At 23.8% G+C, this 25,653-nt stretch overlaps 1 protein-coding gene across 2 annotated transcripts in view; it reads right to left on the reverse strand.

The window, feature by feature from the left end:
* LOC106647071 (uncharacterized) overlaps positions 1–25,653 on the reverse strand; it is a 1,322,627-nt gene that overhangs the window by 449,181 nt on the left and 847,793 nt on the right. The window lies entirely within an intron of this gene.

Raw genomic sequence — 25,653 nt, forward strand, 5'->3', positions numbered from 1 at the left:
TATCGTCGTTGTCAACATTATTATTGTTTTTATTGTCATCGTTATTGCTTCATTATAATTATTATCATTATTATCATGATGATTAATATTATGATAATCATTATTATAATAACTGTCGTCATCTTTATCATCATCATTATTTTGTTTTTTATCATCATTGTCATCTTCCTAATTATTATTTTTGTCATCATTAACATCATCATCAACCTTGTCATTATCATGGTTATCATTGTCATCATTATCATCATCATCGTCTTAATTATTATTATTATTATTATTATTCTCGTTCTTATGATTATTATTATCTTTGTTATTATCGTTATTATCATCATTATTATCATCATTATCATTATCGTCTTTATAATCATCAATATAATTATCATCATAATTGTCGTCGTCGTGGTCATCATCATTATTATTATCAAGATAGCTTATATCATCATCACCAAAATCGTCATTATTATTGTCGTCATCGTTATCGTCATCGCATTATCATAAATATTATCATTATTATCATAATCATTATTTTTATCATCAATATCTTTGTTATCACGATCATCTTGATAATCGTTATCATCATCTTGGTCATTATTATTATTGTCATCAGCATCATCATTATTATTTTTTCTATTATTATCGTAATTATCAACATCATCGTCGCCACCCTTATCATTATCGCAATATTATAGATATTATCACCGTTTTCATTATCGTTATTACAATCATCATCATTATCATTATTAGTATCGTCATTATGATCATTATAATCATCTAAGTCATTATCATCATTGTCATTATCCCTATAATTATAATCATTATCATTAATAATGCCATCCTCGTAATTATTATTATTGTCATCATTTTTCTCATCATCCTAAATGCCGTCATTGTCATTATTGTCATCCTCATCATCATTCTCATCATTTTTATTATCATCAAACTCATGTTTATTATCATCTTGGTCATCATCATTATTGTTATTATCCCCATTGTCATTGTTTTTATCAACATCATCATTATCGTCATTATCATCATTATCATCATCGCTATCACCATTGTCATCGTCATGGTCATCATCATAATCATCGTTATTATCTTTATTGTCATCGTTACTATCATAATCATCATTAATATTTTCATCTTAATCATTATCTTTATCATTTTGATCATCCTTATTATCAACATCAATGTCATTATTGTCATTATAATTGTCATTATCATCATAATCATTATTATTGTTATTATTTTAATTATCATTATTATAACTATCATTATCATCATCGTCATTATAATAACTATCATCATCATTGTCACCATTATCGTCATTATCATCATTATTATTATTTGAATAAAAATATATTGTCATCATTCTTATTATAATTATCCTAATAACCATTATCGTTGTTATAATTATCATTATTATGATTGTCATTATCATTGTCATCATCATTCTTAATATTATCATGATTGTCGTCTTTATCATCGTCATTATCATCATTGTTTTCACTATCATTATCATTATTGTCATCATTATCGTCATTATTAATTATCATTATTATTATCATCATTATCATTCTCATTCTAATCATCTTTATTATGATAATCGTCCTTATTATCATTATTATTATTATTATTAACGTCATATTTAGCATTATTAATATCATTATTATTGTTATAATTATCGTTATTATGATTATCAGCATTATCATCGTCATTATCATTATTATTATAATATTTCTTATCGTCATCGTCATCGTTATCTTTGACAAGATTATTATGATTATCAGTATCATCGTTTTTATTATAATTATCATTATCATTACTATTGTCTTATCATCTTTATCATAGTTATCATCTTTGTCATCGTCGTTATCGTTATCATTATCATTGTAACCATAATCGTCAATATTATTATATTTATCATGAACTTCATAAGCATCACCAATATTATTGTTTTCGCCATTATCAGTGTCATTATTATAATCATTATCATCATTATTATTAAAATCATTTTCATTACCATTATCATTATTATCATTGTAATCATAGTCATTATTGTTATTATTGCCATCATCACAATCATCAAAATCTTTTTTTTTTTAATCATCATCTTTATCATCGTCATCATATTTATCATTATCATTATCTTTATCAACATTATAATTATCATTTCTATAATTATTACTATCATCATTATTATTTTTTTTATCATTATCGTCATTATTATTGTCATAATAATTATTATTATGTTTATCATTATCTTATTTTTGAACATTATTAGTATCATTTTTATCATAGCCATTATCATCATAATCTCTATTTTTATTATTATCATTATTATTATTATAACTATTATCGCCACTATCATAACTATTACCATTATTACTATCGTCATTATTATTATTATTATCATTATAATCATCGTCATTATAATCCTAATTATTATTACTATCGACGTCGTCATTGTCTTAATTATTAACGATATTATTATCTTTATTATGACCATCATTTTTATCATTATTATCGTCAACATTATTATCATAATCATCATTATCATCATCATCTTTATGATCATCATTAACTTTATCATTATTATTTTCATTATCATTATTGTTATTATTTTCATTATCATTTTCATTATCATCGTTATTATCATTATCGTCTTGATTATTCTTATCATCGTCATCGTCATCGTTATAGCATAATTTTCATCATCATAAACATTTTTATTATTATTATAATTATCGTCATCATTATTCATATTATTATCAAGATTATTGTCATCATCATCGTCATAACCTTCATCTTCATTTTTTTTGTCGACAAAACTGTCATTATTATCGCCCTTGTTTTAATTTTTATTATCATTATTATAATTAGTATTATTATTTTCATTATTACTAGTATCATGATTATCATAATCATCGTCATAATGCTCATCGTCATCGTTATTATCATAATTATTATAAATATCATCGTCATCGTCGTCACAAATTTTATTATCTAAGTCATTATTATTATTGTCATTATGCTCAGTATTATTATCATTATCATTATTTTAATCTCTATAAACGTTATTATCGTCATTAACTTTTATAATCATCATAGCCATCATCATTATCATAATTATTATCCTTTTTATTATTATAATCATCATCATCATTATTATCATTATCGTCATTATAATCATTATTATTATGATCATCATTGTCATTGTTATTATAATTTTTATTGTCATTATTATTGTCGTCGTCGTCATTGTCTTTATTATAAGCATTATTATTTAAATCATTATCATAATTATTATTATCATCATTACTATTAACATAATTTTCATCATCATCCTCGTTATCAATATTATCGTTAATGTTATTATTATCATCATTATCATTATCATTGTTTTCGTCATAATTATCATTAACATCATCATTCTTAATATTATTTACATCATTGTTAGCATCGTTATCATCGTTATTATTATCATCGTCATTATCATGATTGTCATTATTATAGTCGTCATCGTCGTCGTCATCGTCATCGTATTATTATCATTATCATTACTCCTTGTATTATTATTATAATTGTGTTCATTATCATTTTAATCATCTTTGTCATCATAACTAGTCTTATCATTATCACAATTATTGTAATAATCATCGTCGTCGCGATCATTATCACTATCATAATTATTATCATCAGTGTCGTCATCATTCATATTATCTTAGTTATTATTTATCATGTCATTATGCTCAGTATCATCATCATTATTTTTTATTATTATCCTAAAAAACATCATTCAAGACATTCATATCAAAATTATCATAGCCACAATTATCATTATGATTATTATTATCATTATCATTATCAATATCGTAATCATTATTATTATCATCTACATTCTCATCACCATCATAGTCATTGTCATTATTACTGTCATCATCGTCATTGTCATCATTATCATCATTGTTGCCATCTGTATCGTTATTATTATTATCATTATCATTATCATCATCATAATGAATATTATCAACATTATTATTATCATCATTATCATCCTCATCATTATCATGATCATCTCCATCATCATCGTCATAAGCATCACCGTCCTTATTATCATCATCATTGTCGTTATTATTATCGTCATTGTTATCATTATCGTCATTATTAAAATACGTATCTTTGTTATAACTTGTATTATCATTATAATAATTATCGTCATCATCATTATCGTCAAAGTAATTATTATTGTTAACATAATGATTATCATCATTGTCATTATTATCAGTATTATTTTTGTTATTATTATCGTTGTCATCATGCTCAATATTATCGTCATCATTTTGATCGTTATTTACAGAGACATTATTATCGTCATTACCATCAAAATTATTTTAGCTATTATCATTATTATCGTCATTATTATTATTATTATCATTATAATTATTATAATCATCATCATCAAAATCATTATCATCATTATTATTAACATTATCGTCATTTTTATAATCACTATCGTCATCATTATTGTCATAATCATTAATATCATCATTATTATTACTATTGTCATTCTCATCATAATAATTATTATCAATATTGTTATTATTGTCGTCATTTTCATCATGATCATTATTATCATCATCTTTATTTTTATCATCATTATTATTATCAACATTACAATCATCAATATCATCATCATTATCATTATTATTACTATCATTCTTATTATCTTTATAATAATTAATGTTCTAATCATCATATTCATCATCATCGTCGTCATTATCATTATAATTATTATCATCGGCGTCATTTTCGTCATCATTATCACCGTCATCTTAATCATCATCATCATCATTATTATCATTTTCATTATTATAATTATTATCATTATCATTATTGTTATCATAATCACTGACATCATTTACATTGTTTCCATTATTATAATTATTATTATCATCATCATTTTAATTCTTATTATTATCATCGTCATCGTCATCATTATTATTAATCTCAGTATTATAAATCATTTTATTATCGTTATTATCATTTTGATCAATATTATTAGCATCGTTATTATCGTCATCACCATGGGCATCATTTTTATCATTAATATTATTATCATCAGTTTTATCATTATAATCGTCATCATTATTGTTATCATTGTCATCGTCAACATTATTATCATTACTATCATCATCATCTTTGATATTAATATAATTATCATAATTATAATTGTCATTACTCCTTGTATTATTATTATAATTGTGTTCATTATCATTTTAATCATCTTTGTCATCATAACTAGTCTTATCATTATCACAATTATTGTAATAATCATCGTCGTCGCGATCATTATCACTATCATAATTATTATCATCAGTGTCGTCATCATTCATATTATCTTAGTTATTATTTATCATGTCATTATGCTCAGTATCATCATCATTATTTTTTATTATTATCCTAAAAAACATCATTCAAGACATTCATATCAAAATTATCATAGCCACAATTATCATTATGATTATTATTATCATTATCATTATCAATATCGTAATCATTATTATTATCATCTACATTCTCATCACCATCATAGTCATTGTCATTATTACTGTCATCATCGTCATTGTCATCATTATCATCATTGTTGCCATCTGTATCGTTATTATTATTATCATTATCATTATCATCATCATAATGAATATTATCAACATTATTATTATCATCATTATCATCCTCATCATTATCATGATCATCTCCATCATCATCGTCATAAGCATCACCGTCCTTATTATCATCATCATTGTCGTTATTATTATCGTCATTGTTATCATTATCGTCATTATTAAAATACGTATCTTTGTTATAACTTGTATTATCATTATAATAATTATCGTCATCATCATTATCGTCAAAGTAATTATTATTGTTAACATAATGATTATCATCATTGTCATTATTATCAGTATTATTTTTGTTATTATTATCGTTGTCATCATGCTCAATATTATCGTCATCATTTTGATCGTTATTTACAGAGACATTATTATCGTCATTACCATCAAAATTATTTTAGCTATTATCATTATTATCGTCATTATTATTATTATTATCATTATAATTATTATAATCATCATCATCAAAATCATTATCATCATTATTATTAACATTATCGTCATTTTTATAATCACTATCGTCATCATTATTGTCATAATCATTAATATCATCATTATTATTACTATTGTCATTCTCATCATAATAATTATTATCAATATTGTTATTATTGTCGTCATTTTCATCATGATCATTATTATCATCATCTTTATTTTTATCATCATTATTATTATCAACATTACAATCATCAATATCATCATCATTATCATTATTATTACTATCATTCTTATTATCTTTATAATAATTAATGTTCTAATCATCATATTCATCATCATCGTCGTCATTATCATTATAATTATTATCATCGGCGTCATTTTCGTCATCATTATCACCGTCATCTTAATCATCATCATCATCATTATTATCATTTTCATTATTATAATTATTATCATTATCATTATTGTTATCATAATCACTGACATCATTTACATTGTTTTCATTATTATAATTATTATTATCATCATCATTTTAATTCTTATTATTATCATCGTCATCGTCATCATTATTATTAATCTCAGTATTATAAATCATTTTATTATCGTTATTATCATTTTGATCAATATTATTAGCATCGTTATTATCGTCATCACCATGGGCATCATTTTTATCATTATTATTATTATCATCAGTTTTATCATTATAATCGTCATCATTATTGTTATCATTGTCATCGTCAACATTATTATCATTACTATCATCATCATCTTTGATATTATTATAATTATCATAATTATAATTGTCATTATCATCAGTGTGGTCATTATTATAATTATCAATATTTTTGTCATTCTTATTATCATTATTACTGTCACATTGTTATTAGAATGTTGATAATCATCATCTTTTGTAACATTATCATGTTTATTTTCATAATAGCCATTATCATTGTTATTATCATAATTTTAATTATTGTAATAAGCATTATTATTATTGAGATAATTATTATTATCTTGATCACAATTATCATCTTAATTTTTATAATTAATATCATTATTATTATTATCATAATTATCGTCATCATCATTTTTATCATCATTATTATCATCGTCATTATTATTGTCATTTATATCATCATTATTTTTATCATCATTATTATTATTATCAAAATTCTCATTATTATTTTTATTATTATTATAGTCATTATTATCGTCATTATCATAATGATTATCATTATTTTAATCAACATTATCATTATTATTTTAATCTTCATCTACATTCTTATTATCATCATGATCATCATCATCATTATTTTCATTATTGTCATCGTCATTAACATCATTATTATTGTCGTCATCATTATTGTTATAATAATCATTATTGACATTATCATTATCAAAATAAGTATCATCATTATTATTATTATCATAATTATCATCATTATTTTCATTATCGTCATTATCATTATCATAAATATCAGTATTATTATCATCATCATCATCATCATTGTCATCATCATCATTATTATTATCATCTTTCTCATTATCTTTTTTATTTTTGTCATTATCGTTATAATCATTCCCATTATTTTTATTATTATTGTTTTCATTACGTCATTTTCGTCATCGTCATCATCATCATCGACATTGTTATTGTCATCATCGTCAGCAGCATTGTCATAGCTTTATTATTATCATTTTAATGATTTTTATCGTTGCTATTATTATCTTAGTTAATATTATCAATGTTATAATTACCATCATTATCATTATTATCGTCATTAATATTGTTGTTGTCGTCGTATCATCATTATTATAATCATTATTATCGTTTTTGTCGTTGTTATTATCATCTTTATCATTAAAGTAATTATTTTCATCATCATCGTAATTATTATCATCATTATTATTATTATTATGATCGTCATTATCATTATTATCATCGTTATTATTATCGAAGCTGACTTTATTATCATCGTCATTATCATTTATGTTATCTTCATTGAAATCATCATTGCAATATTTTCATCGTCATCATAATTCTCATTATTTTTATTATTATTAAACTCATGTTCATTATCATCTTCGTCATCGTTATCATTGTCATTATCCCTATCATTATTGTTTTTATTAGCATCATTATGATTGTCAACGTCGTCATATTTTTCATTATTATGATAACTATATTATCAACATCATTACTATCGTCATAATCAACATCATTATCATCGCTATCACCTTCGTCATCGTCATGGTTGTTATCATAATCATCGTTATTATTATCATTGTCATCATTACTATCATAATCATAATTAATATTTTAATCTTTATTTTCATCTTCATCATTATTATTGTCATTATTATCGTCATTATCATCATAATTATTATTACTGTTTATTACTTCTATTATTATTATTATAATTATCATCTTCGTCATCGTCATCATAATATTTATTATTATCATTGTCATCATTATCGTTATTATCATCATAATTATTATTATTGTAATTATTATCATCATCCTTATCATCAACATCATTATTACTATTGTCATTGTTATCATCATTATTATTATTATCATTGTCATCATTCTTATTATAATCATCTTAATTACCATAATCGTTGTTATAATTATCATTATTATGATTGTCATTTTTATTGTCATCATCATACTTAATATTATCATATATGTCGTCTTCATCATCGTCATTATCGTCATTGTTATCACTATCATTATCATTATTGTCATCATTATCGTCATTATCAATTATCATTATTATTATCATCATTATTATTCTCATTTTAATCATCTTTATTATGATAATCGTCCTTATGATTATTATTATTATTATTATTAACATCATAGTCAGCATTATTAATATCATTATTTTTAGTACAATTATCGTTATTATGATTATCAGCATTATCATCGTCATTGTCATTAGTATTATGATATTTCTTATCGTCATCGTCATCGTTATCTTTGACAAGATTATTATGATTATCAGTATCATCGTTTTTATTATAATTATCATTATCATTATTATTGTCTTATCATCTTTATCATAGTTATCATCTTTGTCATCGTCGTTATCGTTATCATTATCATTGTAACCATAATCGTCAATATTATTATATTTATCATGAACTTCATAAGCATTACGAATATTATTGTCTTCGCCATTATCAGTGTTATTATTATGATCATTATTATCATTATTATTAAAATCATTTTCATTACCATTATCATTATTATCATTGTTATTATAGTCATTATTGTTATTATTGCCATCATCACAATCATCAAAATCTTTATCTTTTTTAAATCATCATCTTTATCATCGTCATCATGTTTATCATTATTATTATCTTTATTAACATTATAATTATTATTTCTATAATTATTACTATCATTATCATTATTTTTTTTTATCATTATCGTCATAATTATTGTCATAATTATTATTATTATGTTTATCATTATCTACTTTTTTAACATTATTATTATCATTCTTATCATAGCCATCATCATCATAATCTTTATTTCTATTATTATCATTATTATTATTATAACTATCATCGCCACTATCATAACTCTTACCATTATAACTATCATCATTATCATTATTATTATCATTATAATCATCGTCATTATAATCCTAATTATTATTACTATCGACGTCGTCATTGTCTTAATGATTAACGATATTATCAACTTCATTAAGACCATCATTTTGATCATTATTATCGTCAACATTATTATCATAATCATCATTATCATCGTCATCTTTATGATCATCATTAACTTTATCATTATTATTCTCATTATCATTATTGTTATTATTTTCATTATCGTTATCATTATCATCTTTATTATCATTATCGTCTTGATTATTTTTGTCATCGTCATCGTCATCGTCATAGCATAATTTTCATCATTATAAACATTTTTATTATTATTATAATTATCGTCATCATTATTCATATTATTATCAAGATTATTGTCATCATCATCGTCATTACCGTCATCTTCATTTTTGTTGTCGACAAAACTGTCAGTATTATCGCCCTTGTTTTAATTTTTATTATCATTATTATAATTATTATTATCATTTTCATTATTTCTAGTATAATGATTATCATAATCATCGTCATAATTCTCATCGTCATCGTTATTATCATAATTATTATAAATATTATCGTCATCGTCGTCACAAATATTATTATCTAAGTCATAATTATTATTGTCATTATGCTTAGTATCATTATCATTATCATTATTACAATCTCTATAAACGTTATTATCGTCATTAACTTTTATAATCATCATAGCCATCATTATTATCATAATTATTATCCTTTTTATTATTATAATCATCATCATCATTATTATCACTATCGTCATTATGATCATCATTATTATGATTATCATTGTCATTGTTATTATAATTCTTGTTGTCATTATTATTGTCGTCGTCGTCATTGTCTATATTATAAGCATTATTATTTAAATTATTATCATACTTATCATTATTATTATTACTATTAACATAATCTTCATCATCATCATCGTTATCAATATTATCGTTAATGTTATTATTATCATCATTATCATTATCATCGTTTTCGTCATAATTATCATTAACATAATCATTCTTAATATTATTTACATTATTTTTAGCATCGTTATTATCGTTATTATTATCATCGTCATTATCATAATTGTCATTAATATAGTTGTCATCGTCGTCGTCATCGTCATCGTATTATTATCATTATCATTACTCCTTGTATTATTATCATAATTGTGTTTATTATTATTCTAATTATCTTTGTCATTATAACTAGTCTTATCATTATCACAATTATTGTAATAATCATCGTCGTCGCGATCATTATTATTATCATAATTATTATCATCAGTGTCGTCATCATTCGTATTATCTTAGTTATTATTTATCATGTCATCATGCTCAGTATCATCATCATTATTTTTTATTATTGTCTTAAAAAACATCATTCAAGACATTCATATCAAAATTATCATAGCCATAATTATCATTATAATTATTATTATCATTATCATTATCAATATCGTAATCATTATTATTATCATCTACATTCTCATCACCATCATAGTTATTGTCAGTATTCATGTTATCATCGTCATTGTCATCATTATCATCATTGTTGCCATCTGTATCGTTATTATTATTATTATAATCATCATAGCTATCATTATCATTACAAACATCGTCATTATCATTGTCGTCATTGTCATCGTCATCTTCATTGTCATCATCGTCATCATCATCGTCATCATTCTTATTATCAGCATTGTCGTCATCGTCTCCATTATTGTTATTTTTGTCGACATCAGCATGACTATCGTTATCATCATTATTATTATCGAGATCATTATTATCATTATTACTATTCGAATACTTATTATTATCATCATCATCATTATCGTCTTCATTATCATTATTATTATTATCATCATAATTATCGTCGTCGAGGTCATCATCATCATTATTATCATCATCATTATCATTATCATCATTATCGTCAACGTTAATATTATCATCATTATTATATTCATCATAGCTATCATTATCATTACTAACGTCGTCATTATCATTGTCATTATCGTTATCGTCATCTTCATTGTCATTATCGTCATCGTCATCGTCATCATTCTTATTATCAACATCATCGTCATCGTCATCGCATCAATATATTTATTATCATCTTTATAATAATTATTATTTTTTATATCAATATCTTTGTTATTATTAATATCTTTACGATCGTCATCATCATCTTAGTTATTTTCGTTAATGTCATCAGATCTATCATCATCATCATCATTATCATTTTTAAGGTCGTCCTTGTAATCATAATCATCATTATTATTCTTCTTATTATCATAAGTATTGTCATCATTATCATTGTAGTCATCGCCATTATTATCATCATCATTGTAATCAGCATCGTCATTATTATTTTTGTCATCATTATGGTCATTATCAACATCATCGTCGTCGTTCTTATCGTCATTGCATCATTATAGTTATCATTATCGTTATCATTATCGTTATTATAGAAATTTTTATCATCATTATTACTATCGTCATCATTATCATTATAACCATCTAAGTCATTATCATCATTTTCATCATCTCTATCATAATTATCATTATCGTAACTATTATTAATAACGTCCTCGTTATCATTATTATCGTCATTATTGTCGTTTTCATCATTATTATCGTCATTATAACTATCGTCATCGTTATTATCATTATTATCATCATCATTATTATCATCAAACTTATGATTATTATCATCTTGGTCATCATCATCATTGCCATCATCCCTATCATCATCATCACCATCAGCATCATCATCATTGTAAACGTCGTCATCATCTTTATCATTATCATTATCATTATTATCGACATCATCATCATCGTTATTATCATCATTATCATTATAACTATCGCCATTGTCATCGTCATGGTCGTCATCATAATTATCGTTATTATTATTATCATCATCATTAGTATTATCTTTATCATTATTATTATCATTTTTATCGTTATTATTATTATTATTATTATCAGCATTATAATTATGATCACCTTTGTAGATATTATTCTCTTAGTCTAAGTCATTATTATCATTGTCATTATCCTTATCATTCACATTATTATTATCATCATCATTCTTGTCGTTGTCAACATCATCATTGTCCTCATTTTCATCGTTATTGCATAGTTTAAATCATCAACATTATTATCATGATTATTATTATTGTCATTATCATTATTATTATTATTATCGTCATCTATATTATTATCATTATCTTGTTTGTTATTATCATTGTCATTATCCCAATCCTTATTATCGTCATCATTATCATTATTTAAATTATCCTTGTAATTATAAACATCATTATCATCATCATCATTATTGATATCATTATTAACATTGTCATTATCATCGTTATCATTGTTATCATTATTATCATTATTATCATTATCATCATCATGATTGTCATTCTTGTCGTCACTATCGTTATCATCTTTATCATCATCAATATTATCATTTGCATTATAATCTTTATCGTAATTAGCATCGTCAATACCATTATTATTATTGTTATTATTATTGTTATTGTTATCATCATTATCATCATCATCACCACCATCGTTATTATCATTAGCATTATTATCATGATTATTATGATTGCTATAGTCATTGTCATGGTCATCATCATCTGTATAATTCTCAGCATCATCATCATCATCATCGTTGTTGTTATAATTATTATCATAATCCTTATCGTTATCGTTATTATTATTATGATCAGCATCATCGTCATCGTCTTGAGCATTACACAGCTCCACAAAAAAAATTAAATGTCAAAATGCAGAGTCCTAATATACTTTTTTAGTACAATTGACCACACTCAATTTGAATTCAAGATCAATTTTACTCTATCACGTCAGGATTTTCCATAACCTTAAAATTTAAGCCCAAAAACCTCACAACACATAAGCCATTTAATGCCTGAGTATCTAAACCCAAGTAACGCTATAACTTTATAATTTGATCATCCTTAAACTTTATTAACCCCAAAACCCCCAAACCCAATGACCCTATAACCTCTTAACCAGATGAGAAACAGAGGTTAAAGTCTCTATTGGTGAGATGTCTAGGTCAATGTTGTGTTTCTCCACATATAGTAAATCTTCTTATTTGCCAGGTCCCTTAACTACATAATTTTTTTAAACAATAACTGTATAACCTTATTTACTCATAACGAACTAACGCATTAACTTTAAAACGTAACCTTTAAGCCTGATCAATAACAGAGTTTTAAGTCTTTAGTGCTTTAGTTTAAGTCATTGTTGTGTTTTTTGACGTTTAGTGAATCTCCTAACTTGTCAGACCATTTAACTACAGAATTGCATAAAACAATAATTGTAGGATTCAATTGACCTCTAACACTATAGTTAAAAAACCTTAAATCCCAAAGAGTAATAAGCACGTACGACACTACGTACAGGAATGTAAGTTAGATGGACTATTTAACAGTATCAATCATATTGTCTTCGTCATGTTTGTGGACGTTACAAGTTTTTTTTGTTGCGTTGCGTCTTGTAGCTTAATACTCTGTAAGAGCCGAAGTACCTACTGTTACAAAGCTGCAATCGATGGATGACGACACCTGTGGGCCTGTTTTCTCATCCTGACCAGCCGCTGATACTGAGGATCCGACCCTCTGCATGTGAATTTTTTTTTTTATATGTTTGCCATGACGGCATAAATGCCGATATCCAGGGTCTTGGCCAGATCACGAAAAAACTTTGTTGCTTACCGTCAACCACGTGTAGGTTTTCTGGATTGCAAACACAAGAAAGAAGATTTTTTTTTCAGTGATACAAAAGATCCGTCTTACTCCTTATCTATAGCGTTATGGAGGTATAGGGCTATAGAATTTATTAAGTAAAGGGGTTTTAGAGTTATTAGCTCTAATGTCAGTGTGGTTTGGTGGTTTAGTAGTTTGAAACTTTATTTTCTCTTCTAGAAGGTGCATAAGCTCCTTTTTCACTAGTTTTTAGGGTTTAAGGGTTATAAGGTTGTAGGGTAACAAAAATACTATATTATATATGATTATGGGAATGTACAATTTATATTTAAATAAGTGATAAGGTTACGGTGACTGACGACTTAAGGATTTAAAAGTTATTGAGCTAATTTTTCTGGTTTTCAAGTTTCCATGATAACCAGGTTTTAGGGTTTATGGGCTCGTTGGTTATGAGGTAATACGGTCAAACAGTTATTGTTTTAAGCAATTATGTAGTAAAGGATGCTGACGAATCAGGGGATTCACTATACGTGAAAAAACACAATATTGAACTAGACATGTCAGCACTGAAAACTCAAACCTCTGTTACTCATCTGGTTTAGAGGTTATAGCGACATTGGATTCAAGGCTTTTAGGGTTAATGAAAATAAGAAATGATCAAATCATAAGGTTATAGCGCTACTTGGGTTAAGATGGTAGGGCATTAAATGGTTTATGTGTTATGGGGTTTTGGGGCTTATATTTTAAGGTTATGAGGAATCCTAACGTGATAGAGATAATTAGACCTAAGATTCATATTCAGCGTGGTCAATTACATATAAAAAGGTATGTCAGATCTCTGCTAAAAAACTTTTAATTTTCTTTGTAGAGCTGTGTTATTAGCATTGTAGACATCAGCATGACTATCATCATCGACATCATTATAATCAAGATCATTATTTTTATTATTATTATTAAATTGCTTATTATTATAATCATCATAATCATCGTCTACATTATCATCATTATTATTATCAACATAATAGTCATCTATGTAGTCATCATCATTATCATCATCATCATCATTATCATCATCATTATCATTATCATCATCATTATCATTATCAACGTAATTATCATCATCATTATTATAATCATCATAGCTCTCATCATTATTACCAACATCGTTATTATCGTTGTCGTCATCGTCAGCGTCATCTTCATCGTCATCATCGTCATCGTCATCTCCATCGTTCTTATTATCAGCATCATCGTCATCGTATTTATCATTATTATTTTTGTCGACATCAGCATAACTATCATAATCGTCACTATTATTATCAAGATGATTATTATCATTATTATCATCATACTCAATATTATCATCATCATAATCATCGTCTACATTATCATCATTATTATTATCAACATGATAATCATCATTGTAGTAATCATCATTATCATCATCATCATCATTATCATTATCAACGTAATTATCATCATCATTATTATAATCATCATAGCTCTCATCATCATTACCAACATCGTTATTATCGTTGTCGTCATCGTCAGCGTCATCTTCATCGTCGTCATCGTCATCAACATCTTCATAGTTCTTATTATCAGCATCATCGTCATCGTATTAATCATTATTATTTTTGTCGACATCAGCATAACTATCATAATCGTCACTATTATTATCAAGATGATTATCATCATCATTATTATAATACTCAATATTATCATTATCATCATCATCGTCTCCATTATCATCAATATTATTGTCATCATAATTATTGTCGTCATGGTCATCATAATCATTATCATCATTAATATTATTATTATCATCATTATTTTTGACGTTATTATCTCCATCTTTATTATCATTAACATAGCTATCATCATCATCACCAACATCGTCATTATCATTGTCGTCATCGTCATTTTCATGGCATCATTATAGTTATTATCGTTATTATTATAATCACTATTTTTTTCATTTATATCTTTGTTATTATTAATATCTTTAACATCGTCTTTATCATCTTGATCATTATCGTTATTGTCATCATATCTATCAATATCATTATCATTATCATTATCAAGGTCGTCCTCGTAATCATAATCATCTATATTATCTTTCTTATTATCATCAGTATCGTCATCATTATCATTGTAGTCGTCACCATCATCATTATCATTATCGTTATCAGCATCATTATCATTATAGTTATTATTATCAATATAATCATTATCATCATTATTATCATTATTAATATCATGATCATTATTATCATCTTTAACACTATTGTCATCAGCATTCTCTTTATCATAACCATCATTATCCACGTCATTTTTATCATCATAATCATCGTCATCATCATCGTCAACATTGTCATCGTCATCGTTATTATTATAATCATCATAATCATTATCATTATGATCGTCGTTTTTATCGTCATCATTGTCATCATCTTTATCATCATTATCATCCTCATTAACATCATTATCAATGTCTTCATTGTCATCATTATCGTCATTATTTTTATAATTATTATCATTGTTATAATTTTTATCATCATAATAAGAATTATCATCATTGTCATCGTCATTATAATGAATATTTTTTTTATTGTCATGAGTATCGTCATAATTATTTAAATTATTATTTTTGTCATTATGATCATTATTATCATTATCAACATCATCATAATTATCGTCATTGTCATCATTATTATTTTTATCATTATTATCATAATAATTATAATAATTATCATAATTATTATCATCGTCCTTATCATCATCATTATCATTATTGTCATTATCATCGTCATCATCATTTTCATTATTATAATAATAAACGTTATTATCCTCGTTATTATACACATCGTCATTATTATTATTATCATTATTGTCATCATTATCGTCATTATTCATTATTGTCATTATCATCATCTTCATTATTGTCATTATCTTCGTCATTATCATTATTATTGTTTTATTATCATCATAATCATTATTATTATAATCGTCATAACCATTTTAATATCATTGTTATTGTCATTATCATTCTTATCATTATCATCGTCATTATAATCATTAATGTTATTTTTCTTATCGTCGTTGTCATTGTTATCTTTGACAATATTATTATTATTATCATTATTATCATTTTTAATATGTTCATTATTATTATCTTCATTATTATCATCATCATTATCATAGTCATTATGATCGTCATCATCTTCATCATCACCATTATCTTTGTATTTATAATTGTCAATATTATAGTTATAAACACTATCTTCATGAGCATTATCATTATTATTGTCTTTGTCATTGTCAGTGTTATCATTATTATCATCATTATCATCATTATCATAAACATTATTATCATTATTATTATCATTTTTACTATCGTAATCATAGTCATTATTATCATCATTGCTTTTATCACTATTATTATAATTATCTTTTTTATCATTATCCTTATTATCATTATTATCATCATTATCATCGTTATCATAATTCTCATCATCATTATCATCGTCGACTTCATTATGAACATTATTATTATCTTTATTATCATCATTATTATTATTATTATCACTGTCGACATTATCATTATAATTATTATTTTTATAGTCATAATTATTATTTTCATTAACTTTATTATTATTATTTTTATTACTATCATCGTCATTATCGTCATAAACTTTTTTTTTATTATAGTTATTATTATCATTGTCTTCATCATTGTCTTTGTCGTCATCGTCATCGTCATAGCATTATTCTTATCATCATTAACACTATTATTATAAATATTATGATTGTTATCATCATCCTCATCATTATCATGATTTTCGTCATTATTATCGTTATTACCGTCATTATCAGTATCAAAATTTTAAAAATTGTCATTAAAATCGTTATTTTTATTATTATCATAATTATTATCCTTATCATTATTATCATTATTATTATAACTAGTAACATCATTATTATAATTATCGTTATATTTATGGTCATCAACGTTATTATCGTGATTATTATAATTTTCGATTATCATCGTCGTTACTATGATTATTATCTTGGTTATCATTATCATTGTCATCATGCTTATTATTATTATGATAATTATTATTGCTATATCCATGAACGTCAAAATCACCATTAACATTATAATCATTATAGCCCTCATCATCATTATTATCATTATCATTATTTTTATCGATATTATTATTCTTATCGTTAACATTATTATTAACATTATCTTTATCATTATTATTATCGCTATCAATAATATTGTCGACATTCGCATCATTATTATCATAATCATCATTCTTAGTATTATTCTCAATATTGACATCATAATTTTTAACATTTTTTTTATTATTGTCAGCATCGTTATCATTATGATAATTATCACATCATTATCATGATTTTCATAATTATTTTCGTCACCATCGTCGTCATTGTCATCGCATTATTATTTGTAACATTACTTCTTTTATTATTATCATAATTGTCGTCATTATCATCATAATTATCATTGTCATTATAATTAGTAGCATCAGCATAACAATTATTGTCCTAATCATCATTGTCGTCGTGATCATTATTATTATCATGATTATTATAATCATAATCGTTATTATAAGTATAATCTTAGTCATTATTAGTATTGTCATCATGCTCAAAATTATCATCATAATTTTGATCAGTATCTTTAGAAACATTGTTATCGTTATCACCATCATAATTATCTCAGCCATAATCATTATCATCATTATTATCAGTATCATCATTATTATTATCATCATCATCGTCATCAACATTATTGTCATTGTCATTATTATTATTATCATCATTATTATAATTATTATAATTATCGTCATTATCATTCTCATCATCATTATTATTATCGTTATTAACATCATCATCGTTATTATTTACGTCATTCTTATTTTTAATATTATTATCATCATTATCATCGTCGTTATTAATATCATTTTTATCATTGTCATCGTCATTATTATCATTGTCAGTATTATCATCATTATCATCATCATAATTATTATTATCATCATCGTTATTCTTATAAATATCATTATCCTTATAATTATCATAAGCATTGTCATCATTGTTATCATTCTCATAATTATCATTATCATTATCATCATCGTAATTATAATTATAAAAATGATTATCATAATTGTCATTATTATCGTCAATATCATTATGATTATAATTATCGTCATCTTTATCATCATTATTACTAGAATCATTATTATTATCTTCATCATTAACGTCATTATTGTCCTTATTATTCACATTGTTATTATTATTGTCATATTCATTATCATAACTATCATTATTATTATTATTTTCATCATTATGATCATTATCATCGTCTTCATAATTTCCACTATCATTATTATCCACGTCATTATTATCGTCATCTTTATCATTATCATTATTGTCTTTATCAAAATCGTCATCATCATCGTCGTTATCGTCATCGTCATTGTCATCGCATTGTCTTTATTATCAACATTATAATCACCATTTTTATTATTATCGTCATGATTATCTTTTTCATCGTCATTATCATCGTTATTCTTATTATTATTATCGTCATTATCAATATCGTCATCATCATCATCAGCATCATCAATATTATTATCACGATCAAAATTATCATTGTCATTATTGTCATTGTCATCATTATCATCGTCATCATTATTATCATCCTTACTATCATTATTATTAATGTCTTGATTGTCATTCTCATCGTCATTATTATTTTCATCATTATCATTGTTATTATTTTTATCATCATTAAAATAACTATCATCATTGTTATCGTCATCATAATAAATATTATTATAATTGTCATGAGTATCGTCATAATTATCATAATTATTACTATTGTCATTATGATTATTATCATTATCATTAACATCATTATTATAATCGTCATCGTCATCATTATTATTATTATCATTAATGTTATAATTAATATCATAATTATATTAATTATTATCATTGTCGTTATAATCATTATTATCATCATTTTTATCATCATTGTCATTATTTATTATTGTTATTATTATCATTATCATTATTGTCTTTATATTTATCACTATCATTATTATTGTTTTCAATATCATCATAATCATTAATATTATGATCGTCATAGTCATTATTATATCATTATTATCGTCATTATTATTTTCATCTTTACCATCGTCATTATTATCATTATTATTATTTTTATTATCGTCATTGTTATCGTTATCTTTGACAATATCATCATTATTATTATTTTTCTTCTTTTCAGTATAATTATTATTATCATCATTATTATCATCATCATCATTATCATAATCATTATAATCGTCATCATCTTTATCATCACAATTATCTTTGTTATATTCACTGTCAATATAATAATTATCAACACTATCTTTATAAGCATTATCATTATTATTGTCTTTATCATCGTCAGTATTATTTTTATGATCATTATCATCATCATTATCATTATTATTATCATTATCATTATCGTAATCATAGTCATCATTATCATCATCGCTCTTATCACTATCATTATAATCATCTTCTTTTTCATCATCCTTATTCTTATAATCATCATCATAATTATCGTCATTATAATTCTTTTTATCATTATCATTGTTGTCATCGTCATCGTCTTCATTATTAACATTATTATTATCTTTATTATTATCATTATTATTATGATTATCGTCGTCGACATTATCATCATAATTATCGTTCTTATAGTCATCATTATTATTCTTATCAACTTTATTATTATTATTTTTATTACCATCATTGTCATTATCGTCATAAACTTTTTTTTATCATAGTCATTATCATTATTGTCTTTATTATTGTTATTATCCTCATCGTCATTGTCATAGCATTATTGTCATCATTATTGACATTTTTATCACAATTAAAATTATTGTTATCAATATTCTTATCATTTTCATGATTTTCCTGATTATTATCGTCATTACCGTCATTATGAGTATTAATAATATTGAAATTGTTATTAAAATCATACTTATTATCATTATCATAAATATTATTCTCATTATTATTAGTATTATTATTATAACTAGTTACATTATTATTATAGTCATTGTTATATTTATCATCGACGGCATTATTATCGTGATAATCATAATTTTTATCATTATCGTTGTCACCATGATTATCATCTTGGTCATCATTATCATTTTTATCATGCTTTATATTATTATCATAATTATTATTATTATATTCATAAACGTAATAATCGTCATTAACATCATAATCATTATTGCCATCATCATTATTATTATCATTATCATTTTTTTTATCATTATTATTATTCTTATCGTTATTCTTATCATTAACATTATCTTTATTATTATTATTATCGTTATCAATATCATCGTGCACATTCTCATCATTATCATTATAATTATCATTGTTTGTATTTTTATTTTTATCAACATCATCATTTTTAATATCATTTCTATTATTGTCAGCATCGTCATCATTATGATTATTATTATCGTTATTATCATGATTGTCATCATTATTTTCGTCATCATCGTCGTCATCGTCATCGCATTATTATCTTTATCATAACTACTTTTATTATCATCATAACTGTCGTCATTATCATCATAATTATTAATGTTATTATAATTAGTATCAACAGCATTACAATAATTGTCATAGTCATCATTGTCGTCGTGATCATCATTAATATCATGCTTAATATAATCATAATCGTTATCATAAGTATCATTTTAGTCATTTTTAGGAACATTTTTATCGTCATCAACATTATATTTATCATAGCCATAACTATCTCTATCGATATTATCAGTATCGTCATTATCATTATCATCATCATCGTCATTATCATTATTGTCATTGTCATTATTATCATTATCATCATTATTATAACTATCATAATTATCGTTATTATCATCCTTATCATCATCATTATCATCGTCATTATTAATATCATTATTATCATCGTCACCGTCATTATCATCATCGTCAGTATTGTCATTATCATTATCATTATTATTATCATCATTATCACCGTCATTCTTATAAATATCATTATCCTTATTATTATCATAATCATCGTCATTATTATTGTCATTATCATTATTATTATTATCATTATCATCATTATTATTATCGTCATCATTAACGTCATTATTATCTTTATTATTCACATTGTTATTATTATTATTATAATCATTATCATGATTATCATCATTGTTATTATTTTTATCATTATACTCATCATTATCGTCATCATAATTAGTATTATCATTATTTTTCACGTCATTATTATCGTCATCTTCGTCATTATCATAATTGTCGTTATCAGAATCGTCATCATCATTGTCGTCATCGTGATCGTAATCGTCATCGCATTATCTATGTCATCAACATTATAATGATCATTTTCATTATTATCGTCATTATCATCTTTTTAATTGTCATTATTGTCGTTATTCTCATTATTATCATCGTCATTATTATTATCATCATCATTATTGTTATTATCATCATTTTTGTCATGATTAGTATCATCATTATTATCATCATCATCATCTATATCATCATCATCATCATCATCATCATTATCATCATCATCATCATCATCATAATTATCATTATTATCATCATCATCACTATCATCATTGATATTATCGTCATTATTAACGTCGTTTTTATCGTTATCATTCCTACTGTTATTATTATTGTCATAATTATCATCGTGATTATTATCATTATTATTATTTTCATCATTATGATCATTATCATTGTCATTATAATCGCTATTATCATTATTATTATCGTTATTATCATCGTCATCAGTGTCATTATCATTAGCGTCATCATCATCGTTGTCATTATTATTGTCGTCATCGTCATAATTATTGTCATCGCATTATCATTATCATTATCATAATTGTCATTATATTTATTGTAATCGTCATCATTTTTACTACTATCGTTATTCTCATTATTATTATCGTGTTAATCATTATTGTTACTATGATCATCATTACTATTATCATCACGATCATTATTATCTTTATTGTCATCATTCACGTCATTATTATAATTATCATTATTATCATTATTATTGTCATGACCATTGTCATTTTCTTTATTGTCATTGTTATCGCATTATTATTAACTTTATCATTAGTATCATTATTTTTGTTTTGTTCGTCATTACTATCATCATTATTGTAACCATCATCGTTATCATCGTCAGTACCGTTATCATCATCGTCATCATCATTGCCATGATAATTATAATTATCACCATTATCATCATCGTAATCGTTATTATTACAGTTATTATTATTTTTGTCAATATTATCGTCGTTATCATCGTGATCATAATGATCGTCATTTTTATTTTTATAATAAATATCATCATTATCTCTATCATTGTTAATATTATTATCATTATTATAATTGTTTTCGTCATCGTCATCGTCATAGTTATCATCATTATTTCTATTATTATTACTGTCATCTTTATAATTATCATCATCGTCATTATAATTATTATTTTTTTTATTATTATAATTATTATCATTGTCACCATAATCCTTATTATCATCATTATCATCGTTATTTTTATCGTTATTATCGTCATTATCATCAGCGTCATCATTATTGACGTTGTCATTATTGTCGTCATCGTTATTGTTATCGTCATCAAATTATCATTCTTATTATTATTATTATCATACTTATCATTATAATCGTCATAATGATCATTATGATAGTCATAATCATCGTTTTCATCGTCATTGTCATTAACAACATCATCAATACTATCATCGTTATCATCAATATAAGTATCATTATTATAATTATGATTGTCATTATTATTAGTGTTGTCGTTATTATTATCATTATCATTATTATCTTTATCGTAATTATTATTATCGTTATCATAGTCATTATTATCATTATCGCCATCATTAGTATCATTCTAATCGTATATTTTATCATTATCATCATTATCGTCATTATTGTCATCATGATTATTATTGTTCTCATTATCATTCACATTTTATTTATAATCACTATTATTATTATCATAAATATTATTATTTTTATTATTCTTACTGTCATTACTATCATCATCATTATTAACATCATGTTCAAAATCATTATCATTTCTAAAATTATTATCATTATTCTCATGATAGCCATCATCATTATCATCATTATCATTATCATCATTATTATTATTATCATTATCATCATCAAGATAATTATCATTATTTCTATTACAATTCACATTTTCACTATTATTATTATTATTTTCACTATAATCATTGTTATCATCGTTATTATCATTCTTATTGTCATAATTATCATCGTTATTATTATTGCCATTATCATTATCATCATCATTATCATAATCACTATTATTATCGTGATATCCATCATAATAATTATTATGATTATCGTCATGATTATTTTTACAATCATCATGATTATTGTCAACGTCATTTTAATTATCATTTTCATTATAATCATAATCATCATTATCGTTAATAACATGGTCATTCTCACCATTATTTTTATGGTCTCTGTAATTGTTATCGTCATAATTACTATCATCGTCATTATTTTTATTATCATTATAATCATCGTCGTTATTCTCAACAATATTATTTTTATTATTATTATTATAATGATTATTATTATTGTCATTATCGTCATTGTCATCATTATCATTATAATTATAATCGTTACTATTGACGTCATTATCATCTTTATTATTCACATTGTTATAACTATTGCTATTATCATCATCATAATCATCATCATTATTATTATTATCATTATAATAATTATTATTATCGTTTTTATGATGTCCATTTTAATCATTATCATCGTTATCACTGTCGTCATTATTGTTATTATTATGTTTGTCATCATTATTATCGTCATTATTATTGTCCATATTGTCATTGTCGTCGTCATTGCACTATTAAGATTATTATTATTATTTCTATTATCATCATCAATATTATTATCGTCATCATTATTGTCATCGTAATAATAATCATTGGGCTTGTTAAAATTATTATTATTATTATTATTATTATT

This window comes from Copidosoma floridanum, unplaced genomic scaffold (assembly GCF_036245765.1).
Source record: "Copidosoma floridanum isolate Cflo_tuat_1 unplaced genomic scaffold, Cflo_Japanese_pri ptg000034l, whole genome shotgun sequence".
Taxonomy (NCBI): Eukaryota; Metazoa; Arthropoda; class Insecta; order Hymenoptera; family Encyrtidae; genus Copidosoma; species Copidosoma floridanum.